The following is a 7,011-nucleotide window of genomic DNA, read 5'->3' as shown; positions in this document are numbered from 1 at the left end:
ACATTTCCGGTGGGAAAAATCTCGCCACGAGAACGCGGTATAAAAGCTTAGAAAACTCGTGTACACAATGCATATGCTAATTTCAAATTATATTTTGTTATTTGGACGTTACTTCATGTTGGAGTTACGTTTTTGTAAGGGAACTTAATTGTAGAGACTAGAGTCGTTTAATTTCTAAAGTAGAGTCGTATTATTTAAAAAACACGTAAAAACTAAGTTTAGGCAAAATTTTGTTAAAAATAAAATAGCAAAGGTGGTGATTTTGCTGATAATGCCTTTCTAGCTGATTGAGGCTTTGGGAACTACTAAATATAGGAATGGAAAGTGGTAGGAAAGACAGCGCATCTTTTAGGTACTTCTTCACAACCCAAATAAATTCATTAGTCACTTCTTATCTATAAGTTTCGCTTATGATTATATGACACTTATTATATTTTGTTTGTCTTATAACATAAAAATAACCAAAATCTCATTCCCCTAACTAATTTATTTACAAGCACGGTATACTCGTAGCGAATAAATCTTAAGTTCATCGTAGCGGAAGACATTTGCTTGGGCAAACGATGGGGGAACATTTTTGGGATACCTTTATCTTTACGTTTGCCGATTTGTGTCGTGGTTGCTGTTAAATAGCAGGGTTTTAATATAAATAATCTTAGTAAAATATCTTATACTTTAGAAATTCATGTTATCTATCCTTATAATATAGAGCTGAAGATATTGTTTGAACACACTAATCTCAAGGACAACTGGACCAATTTCTGAAAAAGTACTGTTTTCAAAAATGTTTGTTATAATGTACCAAGTCACAGCCGAGGCGGGCCACTAGTGTAACTATATAAGGGGAATAAAAAGGCAAATAATATTGGCTTTTTAATCAAAATAGTGGCACTGAAAATCAGCTTTAACAGCTCTTTAATATTCTAGCATAATACGAGTACGCTCTGGCTGACACTGCTTTCTTTTGACATACGAATATGAATAATAATTTATTACCCGTTCCATAAATATAAATTATATACTTTACATCAAAGTGCCATGTTTTAAAATATTTATTTACAATTTTATGTTTTCTGAGAAGATGGTAATTATGTTATTTGTATTTGCCAATTTTTTGGTACAAGCTTTAAGAAGCATTCATATCAATAATTGAATACCACGATTAAACCATAGTAAGGGTCTATGCCACCACTTCATTGTTTGATTATAAGATTTAACTTAAGTAAATTCTTTACATTTCATTAAGTTTCAGAAAGCTGCGTTTAAATAACAAACCTATCGACAATAGTTACGTCAATATAAAATTGTCCGTATTTAAGCAAAAAGGAACCACCCAGCAAAAACGCACTTCTGAGATATCAAAGGATTTACAAAAACATTTGCAGCTCTGTTAGATGAAGTAAAATTAAAATTTATTTTATTTAAATTCATTGATAAATTACTTATTTAAGTATGTGTATATAAATTTGCTCTGAATATTCTTAAACTTTCTAGATAATTAAGAAAATGTGCATGTGGTTCCTTTTAACATTTATCAATTGATAGGTTTTCTCTTATACAAAAAGGAACCACATCCCAGGGATTTCATGATATAAATGAAACTATGTATTTATAATATCGTAATTAAAGCTTTAATTAATAAAATACATAAAATAATACTTATATAGGACGTTTATTCGACGTTATCATCAAATTGGATTTCGAAATCCACCGTGTCTAGTCCATCTATGTGGTCTTCTATTGCATCATCACTAATGAGACCGTTATAAAAACTGTGCATCTTGTGGAATGAGATGTAATATGGACTGAATATCGCTAGAAGGCGAAGAAAGCTTCTCCAGAGGCAGCGACGTATAAGGTTCTTCGTTATCTTCTGTAATAAAAAGAAAAAATAATAAAGCCGCGTGGCTTTTATACGTAGGTAGGTATATGGCGACAGCAAAATATTATTAGTTCTTATAAAGCCGTGTCCCTACTAGACGACTAAGTATGTTGTATGTACATGCGCCATGTACAAAAAACTGGCTAAGTGCGAGTCGGACTCGCGCAACGAAGAGTTCCGTACCATTATCTATAAAAACGCCAAAAAAATCACGGCTTATTGTATGGGATCTTCTTAAATATTTATTAAGCTATTGCATAGCTTCTATCGCGGGCCTTGAGCGCGGGGATCGAATCGAGAAATTCCGTTACGAAAAAACCTCACTCCGACGGGCTCGGAGGTGTGGCTTGAAGGCATGCTATGCAATAACTTTACCGCGGCAGTCCCCGAGTGCCACACGTCTTTTTTTATTCTGTTTTTTAGTATTTGTTGTTACAGCGGCATCAGAAATACATCTAAACGTATTTTACCAAAATAGTAGGTAGGTACCTAGATCATCGACAGTTATTTTTAAAACAGGGTTTAGACTTTAGTAGTTTCATCTCACAATGACAGATGAATCGTAACAAAATGACTCTTAATTCGACTCGCCTTCGTGAACAACGACATTGTCGTTAAAATACGTAAATCCACAGAGGATTCCTCTTGTTCTTACTTAATGAACTATCTTCTTAAAATCACACCACAATCGGGAATGAATCAAAAGTGGATAAAGCGTACCTGCATCTCAGATTCAATAAGTACTTAAATGCATTAAATAAAACTACTTACCCGTTGTATCTTCATTATTATCTTCGGTGTTCGTCTCCAATGCTTTTCTTACCCATTGCTTGCTTATTTATTTATTACTAAACATTTTCACATTTAATTTTAAAGGTAATTAACAAAAACAATAGAACTTACTTCGCGGAGGAAAAAAACACCGTCGCGTATTCGAACTACTTCGCTGAATGTCACCTATATTGACAGATGTTCGACGTTTTACTTAAAAAATCGGAGTTTTGCACTTAAGTTATGAAATACGTTGTTTAAAGATGAGAAGCATTGTAACAAGTCAAGGCATTTGGTTCCATATAGCGATGATGGTTTTCAGAATGTTTTACAATATTTATTTATGCATAATAGAACCGAATGCTTGTGGTTTTATTTTGCAATAAAAAATTACAATTAAATTATGTATTTATTGTACGCATAACCATACCACAGAAACTTGGTTCCATTTTGTGTATTAAAAATAATTGTTATTAATAGAAATATGTGTAATGTATAATGGTACCAAGTAGGTGTGGATCTGTTTTGTATAAAATGACATGATAGTAATATCGTTTATTTGTTTGAACAAAGCAGTCCCGTGGTGCTGTGGTTCGGTTTTGCTTAATATGGTATTATTCGTTGTTGCTGGTGGTTCCTTTCTGCTTTTAGTATACCTTGTTTCCAACGTAAAAATCAGGTGGTTCTTGTTTGTATAAGAATTTAGACCACTTTTGGATGAGTATTCTTCAATAAAAGCAAAAAACGAAATTTGTCGAGTGGTTCCATTTTGCATAAATACGGACAATTATGAGATAGACATTAGACACGCTTTTTCCAGAAAGTTCACTCACTTCCTACAATCTAAATTAAATTACTAAAAGTTCGTATTACAAATGAAATAGAAACAAAAACCATTTGTTTGGATGCATACACATTATAAACGCTCTTAGACTTCATTACGCACTCACATTTCGAGAAATACATTCACGTAATTATATTAGTGGTTCTGCTCTAGAAATGTAACCGCAGATTTTAATTTCGTCTCATGTGCTTAATTTAAGCCTCACTACAAAGCACCTACGACTCCAAAATAATGGGTTTATTGTACAAATTGTGTTAATGCGTAGATTCCAGGTCGGGGAGGCGGAAAAATGTTATCTACTATGATAATGATTTAATGTTTAATGTTTATATCATATTATAATTAATTATTGTCACTATAACTATACTTTACCACATATTATATTAATATTAGTGCACTATTTTGACACTACCAAAATCTAGCCTAGATTTTCTAACTCATATTCATATCAACATATTAAGAACTTGATTTATTTGATTATTGCGCTACCAATAATATTTATTATCATATTAAACCAGTAACAATTCAGAACGTTAAAATTTGAACGTTTTCCTCCAGAATTTGTTACCATATTAACATATGAAAGTACGTGCTATTCGCTTTTTTCTTACGATATTGTGACTGAAGTCAGTCACTAAGTACTATTAATAATGCAGGCGTTGTCGCGTCGGTTCTCTCTATAATATGCAAAAACTCATTAAATTCTTACTGTTCAAACTTGTAAGTTATGCACTTCAGGTAACTGCTACAGGTACGTTAAATACTGTTTTTATTGCTATTTTAAAGAGAGAGAATGCTTATAAAATGTGAGGTAGTAGGTTGTTTATGTGCTTACATTTGAAAATAATTATTCAGAAAAAAACAGACATGCTTTGTAGATAAATAATTCAGATATTCTCAAATCTTATGTTTTTTAAACAAAAATAACATTGCGTTAAATTAAAAACTTTTTCAAAATACTTACCCAGCATTCTATATGTGTTATAATAATCTTTACTAATGAAGAGTTCGTTCGTTTGTTTGTTAGAACGCGATAATCTCAGGAACTAAAGTGACTCACTGGTCCGATTATAGAGGAAGGCAATAGGCTATTTTATTATAATATCATTACGATAAGACCAACAGGAGCGGAGCAATGCAGCTGAAACCGGGCGGCACAGCTAGTCAATTATAACACGCTGTAGGCGTAATAGCAGCCCTCTCTGTACATTTATGCAAATGAATATCAAAATTCTTCTTAGAATATCTCATTCAAAGCCTACAGAAATAATTGGCGATTATGCCAATTTCATTTGAAATGACTTCAAAGCATTTTCTAATGATTCTTTAACCTAAATGAATACGGCTATTGTCGGCTTTGTAGGAGATTAAAGGTATGATGAAATACGATCAAATAAATGTAAATACGTGTATCATTTATCTTTTGAAGTGGGTGCAATATGATTAGGGAAATTAAGGTAGGTACATATAAGGAGAAAATTTCGCAACTTCAAAGGTTCGTACTTTAAAAAATAATTTTTATGTTTTTAAATTGAATACTATTCATAATATTCATAAATATTTGCTATTTTAAAAACAAGCAATTACAATAGGTATTGCTACAGTTTCTGTTTGATATTAAACAATAACTACATAAAATGATACAAGCTTTTCAATAGTCGACAATGTTTTTATGTATCTTTTTCTTATATAACAGTGTAAATATGTTGTCGTGTATGTTAATTTTAGGTAAGAAAAATATAAAATAAATATCATGTACTCTTAAGAATATTATGTTGAACGTTGTTTAATGCTCAATATTAGGCTCTGATAAAGACGACAAAATATAGCATATTATTTGCAAAGAATCGTTTTTTAATCCAACCCATCTCAATCTTGCATTATGACACCACCAATAGTCAATTTGAAAGGGAATACCGAAGTCGGGTGGCATTTTGCAAAATCCAATTTAAAAGGCAAGGTTTCATAGGAAAAATTGCTCGGATTTCTCGTTCAAAACAATCGATCTTGACCGTTTTTCCTGCTTTTACAAAGCCCGAGGCTGCGGTATTGTAACGATGTTTTCGTGGACCGTAATAAAACGTTTCGCATGTCGTCCACAGAGGGGCCGCGTGCGGACGGCGTGAGCCAAATTGATGGTCCACTCCATCGACAATGAAATGGTCCTTCAAAATGTACGAGCTCTGGTCACTAAGTGAAATTCACGTTTGATTAACTTTTCTACGACGTATGCTGGAGGAACGCGCTGGTACGTGGCTAGTGAACTAAACGCTCAGTGTTCTGTTCGGACAAAGAGAGCGATGACGGAAGTAACTTTTGATTAAAATATATTTTTTACACTGAGAAATCGATTTCTGACTACAGATCTTATCTGTATCAATATTTTAAATATTAAATATCTGCTACGATGTGATATACTGCAAATCCAGAATTGAATAATGGAATAAATACCATATACATATAAACGCACACGTATACTTAATTAAACCGAAACAGCTTAAGCAAGCTGCGGCACAGGTGCCAACTCCGACATCGGTTTTGTACATCCATCGTTATTACGCCGTAAAATAAATATAATATATCTACACTAATATTATCAATCTGTAGAGTTTGTTTGTTTGAACGCGCTAATGGTCAGGCACTACTGGTCCGATTTGAAAGATTATTTCGGTGTTAGATAGCCCATTTATCGAGGAATGCTATAATATTATATCATTACGCTAAGACCAACAGGAGCGGAACCATGCGGGTGAACCCGCGAAGTGCAGCTAGTTATATATAATATGTAATGTAATTCACCATTGGTCTCTGTATACAAAACGAGTTAAACTCAGAAAGGGATTGACAATAGAAATGGTTAGATTTATTATCAAGACGCTTGAATAGTTTCTGTCCCCAGGCCGACCCTATCTCGGAAATTATGTGCCGATCCTCACAATAAACTTCAGTTTAGTCCAGAACTTGGTCATTTATATCACTGTGAAATTTGTTAATAATCGTTATGTAAGCTAATATTATCTACTTTGCTAATATACTAATACACTATTAAATAACACTTTTTACATTTATGTTTTTTTTTTTCAATTTAAAATGATTTGTAGAAATGAAACTTATTGGAGGATTTCATTGTTAGACTGGGGTAGAAGCCTTTGAAAATAATGAAAAGATAAAAAAAATCGCAGTCGGATGAAACCCATTAGAAAAGGAGGGGAATATGATAAAAATGTAAGGAAAAATAAATTACGGTCAATCCGAGTTCGGGAAGCGGGAGGGGGGAGCTTTTAAGAGAAAAAAATGGTTTCTCTCGATTTCCGACAAAACTACGAGTCCTATAGAAAAAATTTCAATGGCAAAGTTGTAGGTAATTAAAATTTCTACAACTTTTGTATTCACAATTTTTTCACATAACCTAAAAATTTAGGTGAAAAATTGAGAAGTGTGTCTGATTTAGTAAAAGCTAATTTTCAGACTGTTTGTATGCATTTCCTGAGAATATTTACTATGGTGGTGTTTA

At 32.7% G+C, this 7,011-nt stretch overlaps 1 long non-coding RNA gene across 1 annotated transcript; it reads right to left on the bottom strand.

Moving 5' to 3' along the window:
* Positions 1 to 1,608: 1,608 nt before the first annotated feature.
* On the bottom strand, positions 1,609 to 2,888 carry LOC149480041 (uncharacterized). Its single transcript, XR_016317138.1, has 2 exons — positions 2,654 to 2,888; positions 1,609 to 1,873 (listed from the first exon to the last, which is right to left on the bottom strand). It is a non-coding gene; the product is annotated as an uncharacterized LOC149480041 (long non-coding RNA).
* Positions 2,889 to 7,011: the final 4,123 nt, after the last annotated feature.

This window comes from Colias philodice, chromosome 19, assembly GCF_061535455.1.
Source record: "Colias philodice isolate Cphi_HAF_F1 chromosome 19, ilColPhil1 Martin Lab GWU primary, whole genome shotgun sequence".
Classification (NCBI taxonomy): Eukaryota; Metazoa; Arthropoda; class Insecta; order Lepidoptera; family Pieridae; genus Colias; species Colias philodice.
The sequence above is the reverse complement of the archived record's forward strand: the minus strand, read 5'-3'. Positions and strand labels throughout refer to the sequence as shown.